A 17,941-nucleotide genomic window follows, 5' to 3' on the forward strand; every position below is an offset into this window, starting at 1 on the left:
ACTGAACTGTACACTTACATGTGGTTAAATGGTACATTTTATATGTGTGTATTTTACAACAATTTTTAAAAAGATAAACTAAGATGACTTCCTAATGCATTTAGACAATGAGACAATGTCCTGATGCATAAATCAGATTTCCCAGAGTCTGGGTTATTTCCTTGTTCTAGAACCTAGAAGAGATTTTACTGGATGGAAGTTCATGGTATTTTCTGGCCTTTAATAAGTGTCATCAAATTATTCTGTGGAAGTAATTGTGCAGTTTTACAGTTCTCCTAGGTACATCCAGAAGTACTGATCTCATTGTCCATATCCTGATCCTCATCCTTGACTAATGGAAAGAAAATAATTCTAATAATTACAGTGTTAGTGAAGGACTAAACACTGAGCCTAGGACCCAATTAAGTGATAAGAAAAAATGGTGACTTCTTTTAATATTCATTTTTATCATTACTAGTGAGGTTTAACCTCTTTTGCTATCTTTTTTTTTTTTTTTTTTTTAACTAGATGTATTTTCTACTGGGTGGATTCTCTGGTTTCTTAGAGTATTTTATTTTACTTAATTTATTTTTTTGAGACAGGGTCTTACTCTGTCACCCAGTCTGGAGTACAATGGTGCAATCATAGCTCGCTGCAGCCTTGAACTCCTGGGCTCAAGTGATCCTCCTGCCTCGGTTTCTAGTGCAGTTGGGATGGCAGGTGTGTGCCACCACACCCGGCTAATTCTTGGAAATTTTAAAATTCATATCTCACTTTCTTTGCAGCTGGTAGAATACATATACAGCAACAGTGTATTTTAAAAGTGAGGAAAATTGAAGCAAAGGGAAAATAATGGTGGGAAAATAAAATGAACACAGGGTAAGTTACTGTATATGAAATTTTACAGGGGATCTGGCTAGAGGAAGGCAACACATTTGTCTATGGGTCTTCTGGAAGCCAATAGAAAAGACGAAAACAAGATCCACAGCTTCATGAGCTAAGCTAACATATTCTTAGTAGTAGCACATCAGTTCCTGATATGGAATTGGACACAAATTCTTCCTGTGAGTTCATAGGGTAGACTGTATCAAAAATGGCAGGAGCAATATTTTCCATCTTATGTGATTTTCCAGAACATTGTCACACCCCCATCCAACAAGAGGAGGAGTCTATTTTCCCCTCCCCTTGAACCTGTCCTGGTCTTATAACTCAGGGGTCCCCAACCCCTGGGCCTTGGCCTGTTAGAAACTAGGCCGTACAGTAGGAGGTGAGTGGTGGGTGAGTGAGCATGACCACCAGCGCTCAGCCTCCTGGCAGATCAGCGTTGGCATTAGATTCTCATAGGAGCAGGAACCCTATTGTGAACCGCACATACGAGGGATCTAGGATGTGTGCTTCATCCTGAAACCAACCTCCTCCAGAATTACCCTCTGCCCCCCGCCCCATGGAAAATTTGTCTTCCATAAAACCAGTCCCTGGTGCCACAGAGGTTGTTGGACACCTCTGTTGAAACCGACTACCTTGATTAATAGAATATGGCAGAAGTAAGGCTGCGTGATGTTTGAGACTAGATCATTAATGGTAATACAGCTTCCCCCATGCTCTTTCTTGAGACACATGCCTTGGAAGCCCTGAGCCGACATGTAAAAAATCTGGCCACTTTGACGCTGCCATACTGGAGAGGCCACGTGGTGGAGATAAAGAGAAGTATTCGACCCCACGTCAGCCGAGGAGAGCGGAAATGACCTGTTCTTGTGGAGCATTGCCCACACTGCACATTTATGGGCAAAAATAAATTCTATTTGTTGCTTTAAATTCTTGTGTTTTAGGGTGATTTGTTAGGTAGTGATATACGCCTGGAAATGTTGACCTAAAGAGAACTTAAAAACTGCAGCAAATGCTTGTCCATCACATTCATGTGCCCAGCACTTGGGGTTCAAGGGCTGTTTCGTCCAGGGCTCTCAGGACAGGCTAAAGCCAGAAACCACGGTGCCTATCAGTGAAGCAACTAGACAGGGCTCTTCAGCAAAGTACTGTGAATGTCACTGAACTTTCCTGTACTTTTTCAGGAACACATGTGTCACTCTTAGCAGTACCTGTGGAATGTGTTCAGCTCATAAATTATCCTTATGGCAGACACATTTTCAGAGTTTCTTCTTAAAGGTCATTTAACTTTCACAGAGAACACTTTAAACAAAATTTAAATAGTTTCTGAGTAGAGGTTTACATTTATTTAATGTCAAGCTATAGGATGTCCTAGGCTTTTTAAAAATTATTATTCTAATAAAAGGTTTCAGGCAAACCAGAAATAAATTCCAGATATCTGCTAAGGACTCAAACTATATGTGCATTATTCAAATCTATTATTAGAAGAGTGGAGGAGTGTTTGGGAAGTCAGATTTGTTCTCTTCCCCCTAGTTAATACCACTGTTAAGTTCCCATAATTGGTAAGCTCTCCATGGATGGGACTCAAATGAGAGCAAGAAAATCTGGGCCAACCCAGGAAAATTGTGATTAACTGAAACTTGTCACGGGCCCCTCTCCTCCACATTTCTATTTACTGCTATTCCACAACTTCCACTGGGTGACAAATTCCTTTAGGAACAGAAGCCAGGCCTTCCCACATCTGTGGCGGCTGGCAGAGAGCAAGAACATAGTAGGTTATTATCATAGTGAAGGATGTAAGCAGACTCTGGATCCAGAGAGCCTGGGTCAAATGCTGCTCATGCACTCATAAGCTGAATGATCGCCAGCAAAATATTTACCTTCTCTGTGCCCCAGTTTCCTCATCTACAAAACAGGGATAATAGGAATAACTAGCTCGCAGGGCAGTGAGGGTTAAAAGGTTTAAAAGTCCTTAAAACAGCGTGTGGCATAGAACATGTGCTATGTGTTAGCTGCTGTTACTACTACTACTATATATATCATTAATGAACACTCCGTGAAGTTTGTTGAATGAATAAATGAGTGAATAAATGCCACTCTACTGTGCCCTAGATTTTTCCTTTTGTTCACGTTCCTATGATTTTTCTACTTCTCAGCTCCATTTACCTTGGTTTTTGAAGACTCCATCCTCTCCAGGGCTACTGAGCTCTTTCATAGCACCAGTCTAAAGATTTATACATATAAATATTTCATTTGTTCACTACTTGGCCTTCCCGAACTCCAGGGCTTAAGTCTTCCTGTCCCTTCTGACCTTGGTTCTTTAAATGAAACTAGTTCATTCACAGTAAGAGTACAGTGTATTTAGGAGCACAACGCACACACCTTTTTCTGCTGCTTATTCAGACTCTCCTCTGGCTTACATGCTGTTCCTTTATCTGACCATGGATCTCTGATAATTTGCCTCCACGAGTGGGTCATTGGTACACATTTCTCCAGTTTACAGGCTTTGCTCTGCTCCATGCAATTTTCAGCTTGTATCCCTTGGGCTTTTTCTGCTCAACTCTACTTGCAGGATGTAGATGCTGTGACTGCCTGTCCCACCCTTGGCAGCCCATGCCAGCCAGTATGCTCTGACAAATTCACCACAAAGAGACCTCAGGGCCACCCTCCTAACTTCCAAGGCCCATCCGGTCTGAAGCCTCACCCCACCCCATCGTGACAGCATTTATCTGAATCCTCCATCAGTTCATAGACACAAATGGGAAAACAGTTGTGTGGTCTTTCTATTATGAGTTCTATTAACACTTCATTGTGTTTATTTAGCTGTACATCTGTTTTGTTTCTTACATTGAAAGCATTTTGGATGGAAAAAATCGTGTGTCCTTGTGTCGTATGTGATGTAAACTGGGCTGTCTGTCCCAGACTTATGTTCTAGGTCTTCTCCTGTCTGTGGACTCAGGATCCGTTAACGGAAATAAGAGGAGAATGGAGTTTTACCTCTGTGGTTGAGTTTTTGTCAAGTCTTGACCAGGTTTATATCAATCAATCTGCTCAGCACTTACTTGGGGGTTTCTTTGCTCTTAGGTTTCTGGTATGTAATAGGCAATGCATTGGCCTAGGTGTCAGAAGACCTTGATTCATGCTTTAATTCCTTGGATAATTCATTTCAGTTATTTGAGTCTTGGTTTTTTAATTTGTAAGAGTGGGGCAATAATACCTTTGAGAATTGTCTGAGGATTTAATGCAGGAATTCTGATCAGACTCACAGTCCACAGGAGGGCTTTGTGTAAATTAGAAAAAGATGCCCCTACCTCTAGGCAGACACAGCCCTGTGCTGGGACATGCCTCTTGTGAGTGGAGTGCAGGCTGGATTTTCCCACTCATCCTCTTGGCTGGAGGGATGCCCTGACACAGGTCACACATTTTATGACTGTACACAGAGACTCCATGACATTTTTCGTCCATTTATAAATTGTGTTAAAATATACATAACATAGAATTTACCATCTTAACCATTTTTGAGTGTATAGTTCAGTGGTATTAAATACACTCATAGTATTGTGCAACCATCACCACCATCTATCTTCATAACTCTGTTTCCTTGTACAATGAAAACTCTACTCATTAAACAAGAAAACTCTCCCATTCTGCCTCTTCCCCAACTCCTAGCAACCACCATTCCACCGTCTGTCTGGAGACCCCGTGACTTTTAAAGTTTAGTTTGTAATAATAAACTGTTATATATGTATTAGAAATTCTTATTAATATATTCTTTCTTTTTATTATCTATCTATCTATCTATCTATCTATCTATCTATCTATCTATCTATCTATCTCCCCTTTAGTCATTGATCATTTCCTCCCATTTAGTCATTCCACCTCTTTACACAGAAAATTTGAGGTGGTATTGACTAGATTATGGAATCACAGCTAACATTTGCACGGTGCTCTTCCATTGATCTAAATTAGTTAATTTAATCCTCATAATGGTCGAATGAGGTGAATATTCTCTCTCTCATTTTACAGATGTGCTGACTGACTCTTGGACACATGCTATTAAGTGGTGGAATCAGGATGAAAACCCAGATTTTCTGACTTAAACCCATGTTCTTTTACTAATATCATGCCATCCTATCAGCTTGTCACTATGATTAAATGCAGTGTAATGAGAATTATTTTTTATTTTATGCATTATATTTCAAACATTGGAACCATTCTTCAGTGACAAACTAAACAAAATCAACATGTATTATTACAAACACAATGGAGACAAGCAGAGTTGGTCCTTTATTGGTTGGTGTACTGGTTTTAACTGTTAAAAATTTTAATTTAATTTATGTGTGAGAGAAGCAGCACATTCAACCAGAAGAGTGTGCATTCCATGGAAATGAGCTATGTTCAAAAGGGATGCAAATAGCCAGAGGAAAGAGAGATGAGGATGACATTAATACTTGCAGCTTAAGTAATTATTCACGATCATTTATTGTGCCTACTCTATCTTGCTTCATCAATATATCACATATGATCTCACACAAAGGAGAATTCCATAGGCAGTGTTTTTGCTAAACACAATTGAATTTTAGATAAATCTCATACATCCGTTTCATATCACCTTTTGTTACAGGATTTCAAAATGTTTGGGAAACACTGAGGAAATGAAATGATATCTAGCTCTTATCAAAAGAGCAGGAGTCTTGCATTGATGGTTATGAGAAATATGAGTGAAGAGATATTTTGAAATTGCATGTATACCACTCAGAACCATGACCCTGGGCTTTGGAAATCCCCCATCATTAGATATTTTCCTAGAAAAGATACATTTCCATGATTCCTTTAACTGTCATTGCTTATGTACTTCCAATGTAATTTTTATTGTTCAGTGCAAGCATTACACTTTTAATTTCAGTAGTATCAGACTTAGGAAAACTTTATGAAATAGACTGAATGTATTTTCATAATTCCAGGCCTTGAGGCATTTCTCCAAAGGTATAAGGTCATGATGCCACTTCTTACTTGAAAAAGTGTCAAGGTCATGTGACCTTTAAAACAAAGGGAATCTGGGCTTGTTGGGACTTATGTTGAACTATAAGAAAGAAGGGAACAGGACAAACGCCCACACTATAGTCTAAATTTGTCAGCTGTGTCTTAGAAGACATAATTTGATTTATGGCATCATTGAGTCCAGATTACAGAGAGCAGGAGAGTCCATATGGTGCTTGGCATTTTGGCAAGAAATATGATTTATACAGGAACTTACTGGTTTTAAACTCAGAGTCATGGAATTATTTTAAGAATTTGAGGGAGCTTTAGGTTTAGCTCAACATAGTTTATAGCCCAACATCTTTGTTTCCTGTGAAGAAACTGACCCCAGGGTGGAGTTAGATGACTTGTCCTGTGCTAACACCAAAACCAAGGCCTTCTGGATGCCATGTCCTTCCTCACCGCACCATTCTAACACTTCTTCCTATTTTCTTCAAGATGAGGACAAACAGATTTATTTTTTTAAATCATAGATTTAGGCTGGGGCCAGTGACTCATGCCTGTAGTCCTGGAACTTTGGGAGGCTGAGAATTCAAGACCAGCCTGGGCAACACTGAGAGACCCTGTCTCTATAAAAAATTAAAAAACATTAACTGGGCATGGTAGTGAATGCCTGTCATTTTAGCAACTTAGGAAGCTGAGGCGGGAGGATTGCTTGAATCCAGGAGTTCAAGGCTGCAGTGAGCTATGATTGCACCACTGCACTCCAGCCTGGGCACCAGAGCGAGACCCTGTCTCTAAAAGTAAAAATAAAAATAAAAGGTAGATTTATTTGGAACTTTTTCTGTATGTCACACACTATGCTTTCTTCGTTATTTAATCTTCTTGAAACCCTGTGGGTCTAAGTATTATACAATTGTTACCCCATCTTACAGATGAGGAGCTGAGGTTCACAGAGACGATTAAGGACCTTGATCCAAATCACAGGAGCCAAGAGCCAAGACCTGTAAGAGTCATGATTCTAACCCACTCTTATCTCAGAGACCATACTCTCAACCACCACTTGAAACTAACCCCCTCTGCTATAGGTTTTTTGCTTTGGGTCACTTTGTGGAATCTCTGTTGAGCATTACCCCAAGTGATGGAACCCAGAAGGAGAGACAACACTTCACTTCCTAGCTTATCATTCTCTCCTTTCTCTTTTTAAAATACTCTTTTTTTTGTTTTGTTTTGTTCTGCTTTCTGAAACAGCCTTTCCTTTTACATTCTTGAAATCTGAGACAGCCCACGTACTGACTGAAGCGTTCCACCTCCAAATCCCATTTCTACTCAGGGCTTCATCTGCAATTTTCCTTCTTTTATTTATACTTTTGATTGTAAAGGTTCTTAGGGCAGAGACTTTACTGTTTTTTGGGTATAGTCTTATTTATTATATAAGGCTGTACCTACTTTTGACACACATATAAATATTAAAATAGCAATACTACTCATTTTGACAGATGAAGATTTACTTGTAGTCATTCTTTACAAAGAGCAGGTAGTTCGATTATGATTGTGAGAGGGGCTATAAGTGGGTCCCTCAGCTTTTTTTTTTTTCTCTCAAATTTATGCACATTCTTGTTATTGAGGGTGAAGGAAGTATATTTTCCCTCTGATTTTATTGGAGTTTGGCAGCATGGAGAATACTTGCTGCATTAAGAGCATTTCCCTATTAAGTTGAATGGTTTGCTGCCTTTGGTTCTGTATTTAAGAAAATACACTGTTAGTGAAGAACAGAACAATGAGGTACTTTGTACTAGAAAGCATTTCTACAAAGTGCTAGAGCTTGATTTATAGTGTGAATATTGTTTGGGGGATGATAAATATGCAATGTGGATTTGATTTTAGTCCCAGCAGTCCAAACCACACAATTTCTTTGCATACAGGGTCACTCGGTAAGTGACGTTTGTGTAAGCCCGTGGCTGGAATACTGGTTTGCTTCTAAGCGTGGTTCTGGCATGTCCAACATAGCTAAAAAACCAGGGACTGGACAAATTGTATTTTCTCAGGGTCTCAGTAGCTTCCCAGTAAGGAACACAAGTGGTATCCCCTGCTGCTGTGCAGACATGTCTGGGCATCTCTGGCCTGGTGGGGTTGCCCACTGAAATCTATTCGCAGAGGCACCAAGGAGGATTCTGGGAGAGCACCCATCGTAAGTGAGGGGAGAGCCAGGCATGAAGAGATTGACTCGGGAACAGGTGAAGATGCTCTGAGTGCGCTGTGCTGCACGTGACTTGGATTTATCTCCTTGACAAAGCCTTTCTGTGCTCATGGCTGTAAGAGCAAGGCAGATTTGTTTAATCACTACCAAAAAGTAGGACACAAACCATGCTTCTTAGGGGCCTCTAAGGGAATGTCCACAGAGGGGAGTTGTCTTTTCCCCTTCCGTCCTCACAGTAGACCACTGCCCAGCTTGGTTCTACTAAGCTGCTTGATTCTGTCATTCCAGAGGATTCAGGTAATTGACATCACATCTGTCTTTTCTGCTAGGCAGAGAGCTCTGCAAGAGCCGTGACAGTTTCTGTCTTGCTCCCTACAGTAGTACCAGAAATTAGCATAGTGCTTGCCTCACAGAGGAGCTCAATCATAGTGTTGTTCGATGGATGAGGGCTGGCTGGAAGAATGAAGTAATGCTGAAGGGTACACAAGGCTGAGTTGAACTGCTGTGCCTAACTGACCCTTCCTAGTTAGAAAGGAGAAGGTAAACCGATACGTGTTTGTGTGAGCAAGTGTGTGTGTGTGTGTGTGTGTGTGCACGTGCATGTGCATGTATTTCACATTTGGATTTAGTCTTCTTAGTTTCTGTCATGTAACTTCAAGCTTATGGCAGCCTCTGGGTATACAACAGCATGGCCTTCCACTGACTGGTGAAGTCAGTGCCATGTCATAGGCTCTGATGACTGCCATTGCTTATGCACTTGCCATTTCCTACTCCTCCACATCTCAAGTTTCAGGCCTGTCTCCAATTGTCAGTTCTGCCCATTTTCTTTCTTTCTTTTTTTTTTTCTAACCTCTCTGCCTGTTTGTGCACTGTTTGTGCATCTCACCTCTCTACCTGTTTGTGCACTGCAGTTTCTGTATATGCAGAGGACAGGAGTTTTAGTATACTAAGCACTTTTCTTTTTTTTTTTTTTTGAGACGGAGTCTGGCTCTGTCCCCAAGGCCGGAGTGCAGTGGCACCATCTCGGCTCACTGCAAGCTCTACCTCCCGGGTTCACGCCATTCTCCTGCCTCAGCCTCCCAAGTAGCTGGGACTACAAGCATCTGCTGCCATGCCCGGCTAATTTTTTGCATTTTTAGTAGAGATAGGGTTTCACCATGTTAGCCAGGATGGTCTCAATCTCCTGACCTCGTGATCCGCCCACCTTGGACTCCCAAAGTGCTGGGATTACAGGCGTGAGCCACCGCGCCCGGCCCAGTTCTGCCCGTCTTCTAATCTAGGGATCAGAAGATACCCTTTTACCAGCTGTTCCCATGTTCCTGGGTGTCATTTTGCTGCCACTTGCTAAATCCTGGCCTGCCCTTGTTTATTTTCTTTTTACTCTGCTCCTTCTTATCCACGGAGCACATGTCTCAATGCTCCTTAAAGCTCTGTAGCCAAGTCTAGTTTTAACACCTTCGGTAAGAACCAGTCACAGTTGTAGATTAATCCTGGGACACATGCTAGTGAGACTGGTCATGCACACAAGGAAGGCTCATATTCACAATGAGGTCATTCAGTCTCATTTCCACCAGACACTTGAAAACTAAGAGAGATCAGAAGTTCTAGGTGATATTTATGAGACAAGGTAATTGTTCTGGCATTGGGGACATAGTTCTGGAGACTGGCAGACAGTTGAAACCCTGAACACTTGAGATGGCTTTTATGGATGTTGCTAGAACAGTGAGGTCAGGATTTGCTTGAAGAAGCACTCCCTGTCTTGCTGTTTTCCCAGACCCTCCTTTGCCCTGCTCTGATTCTGGGCCTTTACACATTCATGTCCCCTTTTCCATCTGGCAAACTCCTATTCATCCTTTAAGACTCAGCTCCGGCCGGGTGAGGTGGCTCACATCTGTAATCCCAGCACTTTGGGAGGCCGAGGCGGGCCAATCACGCGGTCAGGAGATCGAGGCCATCCTGGCCAACATGGTGAAACCCCGTCTCTACTAAAAATACAAAAAAACTAGCCGGGCGTGGTGGCGGGCGCCTGTAGTCCCAGCTTCTCCGGAGGCTGAGGCAGGAGAATGGCGTGAACCCGGGAGGTGGCAGAGCTTGTAGTGAGCGGAGATTGTGCCACTGCACTCCAGCCTGGGCCACAGAGCGAGACTCTGTCTCAAAAAAAAAAAAAAAAAATTAAGATTCAGCTCCTTAGTGAAGCTTTCACAGTTCCCAGGCAGGATTAGGGGGCCTCCATCCCACTTATTCTTCTCTAGCACCTCTCAGTACACATCTATATTGTGATATTTACCAGGATATAGAACAGAGGTGGCAGATCACTCTGAAAAGGGCCAGATAGTAAACATTTTAGGTTTTGGTGACCATGTGGTCTCTGTTGCAACTATTCAGCTTGGCCGTTATAGGGTAAAGCAGTCACAGACAATATGTAAATGAATGAGCATGGCTGTGCTCCAATAAAATGTAATTATGGACACTGAAATTTGGATTTCATATACTCTTCATGTGTCGTGAAATAGTCTCTTTTATTTAAGTTTTCCAAACATTTAAAAGTGGAAAAACCATTTTTAGCTCATGGGCCATACAAAAATAGGCATGGATTTGGCATGTGGGTTAAGTTTGCCCACCCCAGTATAGAGCATGTATTTGACTACATGCATTTGTCTGCCTCTTCCATTTGATGACAAGGACATTGAGCTCAGGGAGTGGAATCCCCAGGGCACAACATAGTTCCTAGCACCCAGTAAGAACTCAAGAAATACTTGTTAAATGAATGCTTGTGTGGGAGTATGAAGTAATAATACTTCATACTGAGCAATTATTATGATGTCAGGCATGATGATGAACATGTTATATGCATTTTCCCATTTAATTCTCATTTAATTTTGTTATCTAGGGACACTAAAACAACAATTATCATTAGATACTGTGCTAAACACTGCCTATGTAGTCTCATTTAATCCTCTCAACAACCCCATGGTGAGTAGGTACTGCTAACATCCACTTTTACAGCCTGGGGAAATTAAGCTTAGAGAGATTACTTGTCCAAGGTTACCCCACGAGGGAGTAGGGTGGGGTCAGGAAGGAGCCCAAGTCACTAGACTCAAGGGCCCCAACTCTTACCTCCCATCCTGTGGAGACATGTTCATGAGTATGAGGCAGGTCCTGGGACTATGGTGGTGCTGAAACAGGCACTGGAGAGTTCCTTTTCTCTTTCCAGCCATTACGATATGTTTAAGAATGACCATGACTGTTTTTAACTATCGGTGTAATGTTTGGAATGTTGCTTAACCTTTCTGGGTCTAAGTCTTCTATTACTATAGCAAAGAGTTTGAATGACATGCTCTCAAAGGTCTCCTCTTGTGATAAGTTTCTGTAATTTTGTTCTCTGCTGTTTTCTACTTATATATTGCTATTGCCTGTCTCTATTCTTCTCTCGACCCTTGACTTCAGAAACTTCAGGCCTCATGGGGTTGCTTGAACTTGGAAGGGAGGAAAGGAGAAGGGAACCATAGAAAAGAAAAGTCCATCTAGCTACAAATGCATTTTTAAGTCCCTCAAATGGCTGATTTAAGTATATTTGCTTTTTGGCTTTTTTTGGGATGCAAAGTTAGCTTTTCCAAGAAAAACAAGTAACACTATTGTCTATAACAAAATGACAATAGCGATAGCGTCTTCTATTTCCATAGCACCATTTAAAAGTACCTTTGAAGGCATTATCTAATTCATCCTTCCCATATTCCTTTGAGACAGGTAAGAAGCTTTTTTATTAGGACATCCTTTTATATAGCTGCAGAATGAGCCTTTCTTTGTTGTAAACCAAAGATACCAAGTGGCCCAGAGAGATTTCAACAGCAGGCCACTGGGTGAGCAGTCATTTACCAGACTGATGGTCACGATTCTTTAAAAAAAAAAAAAGCCAGGCTTCTGCCAGGGCTTTTATAAACTTAAAGATGTATTTTCCACTTCATATAAATGTGGCCTTTGATGTTTAAAGATCCAACATTCTTATTTGGCTGGTGTATATTAGTTAGTTGAATTGGATGGGGTGGAAAGATCCAACTCTTTCCAAATAAATATTTGCTGAAAGAGTGAAGGAATGATTGAGATAATCCTCAGAACAGCAGGAATAGTATCTACGAGGAATTTCCATGCAATGTGGCCATGTCACTAGGCCCAGGTGAACTGTACAAACAGGATCTTTGGTTTGTTCTAGATTTGTCTGTGCTTAAGCAACATCTCTTTGTTTCTCTATACATACTAAACTGTCACCAGAGCGATAGACCCAGGAAAGCAAAATAAAACAATTTTTTTCCCAGAATTCCCTATAAATAAACATGTCAGATGATCTACAACTTTTAGTTTTTTATAAAATAACACCTCTAAGATGTCTTTGTAGTGGAGGCATTAGCTTTTAGCTTTGTTAGCCAGTTACTATCACAAATATACCCCGACTGCCATAAAAGGCCATTGGTAACATGATGACAAAAACAGAATTTGTTTAAGGGTCCATCCAACTTCCCTGTTGGTATCCAGGTCCCCAGATCCTTCATACTGCCCTCAACAACCCTAAACCCTAACAAGAGTGTTTCGCCTATGTCAGCTGCTGTAATCTTAATGTGTCTTCCCAAATTCTTGTGTTAGAAGTTTAATCCTCAATGCAACAGCATTGGAAGGTAAGACCTAGTGGTAGGTATTTAGCTCACGAGGGCTGAGTCCTCATGAATGGATAAATGCCACCATAAAAAGGGCATGTTAGAGTGGTTTCTGTTTCTTGCTCTTCCACCATGTGAGGATACAGCAGGAAGGCCCACCTCAGATACCAGTGCCATAATCTTAGATTTTCCAGTCTCCAAAACTTTGAGAAATAAATTTTGTTCTTCGTAAATTACCAGTCTCAGGTGTTTTGTTATAGCAGCACACAGGAACAAAGACTGAAGTTTCTCAAATGTCAGAACATCTCTACTTCTCCCTATTCTTTCTCCCATTGCCTTCACTTTTTCTTCATTAGAGCATCCAGGCTTCTATAAGTAGGAAATCAAGTTGATAAGCTAATTCACATTATAGTATAAATCTGTGTTAGGCTTTCAGATTTTATGAATAAGGAAAATTTTGAAAATTTTGGGTGATCATTTTTTAACTCATCTTTATAACCATAATTTTATAAAATAAAGGACAGCTTAATACCTAAAAATTAGGATAAGTATAATCTTACAATAAAAGATAGTTTAATCTACCAGGAGACAGTTGGCAAATTTACACTGACATATTTTTAAAAAGAATACATTTTTAGAAGATTGAATTCAATAAAATGACAACATTCAGTTTTATTTTACAATTTTACATGTAAAATTGTCAACTGAACAATCTACATCAAAAAGTCACGAGTGTCTAACGCAATCTGAAAACTTTTTTTTAGCATAGTCATTGTCAAATATCAAGTTTCACGTACAGTAACTTGACAAAAATATAAGCTATATTTTTTAACTTGTTCACTCAACCTGAAATGTTCTAGGTGAACTCAGAAGCCTACTCAAGTTATCCATTGCTTTTCCATAATTACTTTTTGGGAGACTGGTGAGAAACCTAAGAAATGAAGCTGGGAGCAGGGTGTCTGGTTAGCAAATTTGCTAAAAAAGACTACAAAGCAAGCGCCATGCAGCATCTGCAGATATATAAGTCTGTGCAACCTGAGTGCCCTATTCACCTAACCTGCAGTCATTAGAAATGTACCTAAGAGGGAGGCTTCAGGTTAGTAACAGTTTCTGCATGCATTGGTCACAAGCCAATCAGCCTTTGAAAACTGTTTGTGTGAATGGCATCTCTAATCTTCCAAGGGTAATTTGCATTTGAAGAGCTTATTGATCAAATAAGTGTTCAATGGCTTAGTTTTAGTGTGCTAAAGAATTTTTGGGGGGGAATCTGATGATAGCCCTAGACACTCTCCCTAGGAAAGTGTCCCAAGCCCATATAAAAATTGTACATTTTTGTGTACAATTTCAGGAGCTTTATGAATTTACAAAACCTTTCTCTAATGAATGAAAAAAGTGAAGCTTTTCAGAATTATGGGAGAACTATTAGGGGCATGGAACTTTCCCTGCAATTTAAAATCGTATCTATGTTAGGTACAAGTAGCCCTGTTTCCAGTGACTCAGGGTCTTAGATCTTACAAATTGTGCACCTTTCTTCCTATGCAACTACACGTGGGTATACTTATAAACAGATCCAAGCAGAAATATATCTTTTTTATTCCTTCAATAAATTAAAGAATTGCTGAGTTATAGCAAAATAGTGTCAGTTTATGCCTTTCACAGAAAAATGCAGAGAAATTATTGCCTTTTGGTCTTTGAAACCATCTTGGAGTTCAACCACTCAAACTAAGGCATCCTACCTAGATGGTCATGAAGAACTCATGCTCCAATATAACGCAGTGATGCTGCTGTCATTATAGTTGCCCATCTGCTAAACTCTTCTGTCTTATAACTGTGATTTTAGGAAGTACAGTTGGAAGTCATAGCCACAGCAATCAGGCAAGAGAAAGAAATAAAAGGTATCTGAATAGGAAAAGAAGTCAAATTATCTCTCTTTGCTGACAATATTATTCTATATTTAAAAACCCCAAAGACACCATCAAAAGGCTACTAGAACTGATAAGTGATTTTAGTAAATTTTAGGATACAAAATTGATGTACAAAAGTCAGCAGCATTTCTGTACACCAATAATGTCCAGCCTTAGAGTCAAATCAAGAACATTATCCCATTTATAATAGCCACAAATAAAATAAAATACCTAGGAGTATAGCTAACTAAGAAGGTAAAAGATCTCTGTAAGGAGAACTACAAAACATTGCTGAAAGAAATCAGAGATGACACAAATAAATGGAAAAACATTGTGTGCTCAAAAATTGGAAAAATCAATTTCATTAAAATGGTAATACTGCCCAAAGAAATTTATAGATTCAACACTATTCCTATCAAACTACCAACATCATTCTTCATAAAATTATAAACCTATACTAAAATTCATATGGAACCAAAAAAGATCTCGAATAGCCAAAGCCATCCCAAGCAAAAGGGATAAAGTCAGAGGCATCATACTATCTAACTTCAAACTATACTATAAAGCTACAGTAACCAAAACAGCATGGTACTAGTACAAATACAGACACATAGAGCAATGGAATAGAATAGAAAACTCAGAAATAAAGCGGTACACTTACAAGCATCTTATCCTTGACAAGGCTGACAAAAACAAGCAATGGGAAAAGGACTCCCTATTTAATAAATGGTGCTGGGACAACTGGTTAACCATATGCAGAAGAATGAAACTGCAACCTTACTTTTCACCATGTACAAAAGTTAACTCAAGATAGATTAAAGATTTAAATGTAAGACCTCAAACTAGAAAAGTCCTAGAAGAAAACATAGAAAATACCCTTCTGAGCACTGTCCTTGGCTTATATGCTGCTGGTGGGAATGTAAATTAGTTTGGCCCTTGTGGAAATCAGTTTGGAGATTTGTCAAAGCACTTTAAACAGAGCTACCATTTGACCCAGCAATCCCATTACTGGGTATATATCCAAAGGAAAATAAATCATTATACCAAAAAGACACATGCACTTATGTTCATTGCTACACTATTCACAATAGCAAACAACATGGAATCAACCTAGGTGGCCATCAGGTTAAAGAAATTGTGGTACATATACACCGTAGAATACTATACAACCATAAAAAGAATGAAATCATGTTCATTCTTTTGCAGCAACATGGATGGAATTGGAGGCCATAATCCTAAGCTAACTAATACAGGAACAGAAAACCAAATACCACATGTTCTCACTTACAGGTGGGAGCTAAACATTGAGCACACATAGACATAAACATGGTAACAATAGACACTATAGGCTACTGGGGTGGAGGAGGAAGGAAGGGGGATGTTGGTTGAAAAATTACCTATTGGGTATTATGCTCACTACCTGGGTGGAATGTACCCAGGTAACAAACATGTTTATGTAACCCTTGTGTATTAGTCTGTCCTCACACTGCTATAAAGAACTACTGAGACTGGGTAGTTTATGAAGAAAAGAGGTTTAATTGACTCACAGTTCCACAGGCTATACAGGAAGCATGTCTGGGAGGCCTCAGGAAACTTACAATCATGGCAGAAGGCAAAAGGGAAGCGGGCACGTCTTACCATGGAGGAGCAGGAGAGAGAGGGAGAGAAGAGGGAAGTGCTACACGCTTAAACAACCAGATGTCAGCTGGATGCGGTGGCTCACACCTGTAATCCCAGCACTTTGGGAGGCTGTGATAGGTGGATGGCTTGAGCTCAGGAGTTTGAGACCAACTTGCACAACATAGAGAGACCTCATCTCAAACTAAACAAAAACAAAACAAAACAAAACAACACACCAGATCTCATGAGAACTCACCAACTATCACGAGAACATGATCCAATCGTCTCCCACCAGGTCCCTCCCATGACACTGGGGATTACAATTTAACAACAGATTTGGGTGGGGACACAGAGCCAAACCATATCACCCTGTATCTAAAATAAAAGTTGAAATTTTTTTTTAAAAGAAGACAGTACAAGCATAGTTAATACTTTCATATACCCTTGACCTCAAATTCTCCATGTGGAACAAAATATGCCCTTCTTAAGTCCTAGAGTTTTGTCTCTGATATTTCTACTGGTGAAAGAGAATGCTAACAATTAGAGAGTGATTGTGTTGCTCAATATGCTGCATTCATTATTCACGACGCAGAAGCGTGATTCACTTTCCCTTGCTGTCCTAATGCAGACCATCTATAAGGTGGAGTGGTTGTATATAGGCCCTTCTTTTTTATACCAATCTGTTCAATATTATCAGACAGGACTTCTGTTGGACACACACATACACACCCCAAACCCATAAATATTTTTTTTTGCTTTGAATGTTTCTATTGTAACAATGTAAAAAGACATAGCATGATACTTTCACCCTTTTTTTCCCCACTCACTAATATGAGAATTCTAGATTTTTTTGAATCTCTTGAAAGCATCTGGACTGAAATGACAACCCATCAGCTAACAAACCAGTGTAAATTTGGGTTGGTCTTCTAATTATTCTTCTGCTGATGGCCTTCCCTCACTGCTGCATCTCTTTACCCTCCTCCACCCCACTCCCTGGTCTACAGGAGTCTCTGCTACAAACAAGAGAAACTTTGGACCCAGAAAACGAATAGTGTTTACCTTTCTTATAAATCGAGATTGAATTCTATTTTGGCTTTGCTAAACATTTTTGGGTACTATAAGCACAAAAGTTCTGCTTCAGAGGTAGGCTCCTAATACAACTCCACCTCTTCAGGCCTGAATGAAGAAATACTCAATCAGACTGATTTCAGCTTCCTAAGATGGCAACATACTTATCTTTATCTAAAGACAGTGATGCTGTTTAGGCCTAATTGTAACTAGTTGAAGGTAGGGCATTGAGAACTTGATATAACTTAATTCAAGCTACTAACTTGATCCTTCAGAAAACTAGTATTTGGAAATCATTGTCAAACTACTGACTTGAGATCTGGTATACCTGTATTTTAGTTTCTGTTAGAAAGTTATTCATCGTATAATCTTTATTTAAAGAAGGTTATTATTCTACAAGGAAAGCAGCTAGAGTGACAATGTTCTTCTATCAGAGACTGGCTAGATATTTATCAGTCCTACTTCCTTTCCCTGACATAGAAAGTCCTCATTTCCCAGCCTTGCTTTCAGTTAGGTTGGGATCATTTGAACCGTTTGTGGTCAATGAACTATGATGGGAAGTGATGAATGCCATTTTTGCTTCTGGACATAAAACCCCTTTACAATTATCCACATACCTACCTTCTCCTTCTGAGGTAAGTTGGAGATGACAGTTT

This window comes from Mandrillus leucophaeus, unplaced genomic scaffold, assembly GCF_000951045.1.
Source record: "Mandrillus leucophaeus isolate KB7577 unplaced genomic scaffold, Mleu.le_1.0 Scaffold289, whole genome shotgun sequence".
Taxonomy (NCBI): Eukaryota; Metazoa; Chordata; class Mammalia; order Primates; family Cercopithecidae; genus Mandrillus; species Mandrillus leucophaeus.